Below are 799 nucleotides of genomic sequence, written 5' to 3'. Positions count from 1 at the left end.
TACTGTATTGTATTGTATTGTACTGTATTGTATTGTATTGTATTGTATTGTACTGTATTGTACTGTATTGTATTGTATTGTATTGTACTGTATTGTACTGTACTGTACTGTACTGTACTGTATTGTATTGTATTGTATTGTACTGTATTGTATTGTACTGTACTCTATTGTATTGTTTTGTTTTGTATTGTATTGTATTGTATTGTATTGTATTGTATTGTATTGTATTGTACTGTATTGTACTGTACTCTATTGTATTGTTTTGTTTTGTATTGTATTGTATTGTATTGTATTGTATTGTATTGTATTGTATTGTACTGTACTCTATTGTATATGGACACCCTTATCAGTTGACAGCTCCGCCCCTCTCTTCACCTGAGTGTCCAAGACATGTGGCCGCAGATCAGATGAGACGATGACAAAGTCGATCATCGAACTGCGGCCTAGGGTGTCCTGGTGCCAAGAGCACATATGGACACCTGGACGCCTCCCTGGTGAGGTGTTCCGGACACGTCCCACCGGAAGGAGGCCCAGAGGAAGACCCAGGACACGCTGGAGGGACTATGTTTCTCGGCTGGCCTGGGAACGCCTCGGGATTCCCCCGGAAGAGCTGGCCCAAGTGGCTGGGGAGAGGGAAGTCTGGGCCTCTCTACTTAGGCTGCTACCCCCGAGACCCGACCGCGGATAAGCGGAAGAAAATGGATGGATGGATGGATGGATGGATGTACTCTATTGTATTGTTTTGTTTTGTTTTGTATTGTATTGTATTGTATTGTATTGTATTGTATTGTATTGTATT

This window comes from Nematolebias whitei, chromosome 12 (assembly GCF_014905685.2).
Source record: "Nematolebias whitei isolate Nwh7 chromosome 12, NemWhi1, whole genome shotgun sequence".
Classification (NCBI taxonomy): Eukaryota; Metazoa; Chordata; class Actinopteri; order Cyprinodontiformes; family Rivulidae; genus Nematolebias; species Nematolebias whitei.
The sequence above is the reverse complement of the archived record's forward strand: the minus strand, read 5'-3'. Positions refer to the sequence as shown.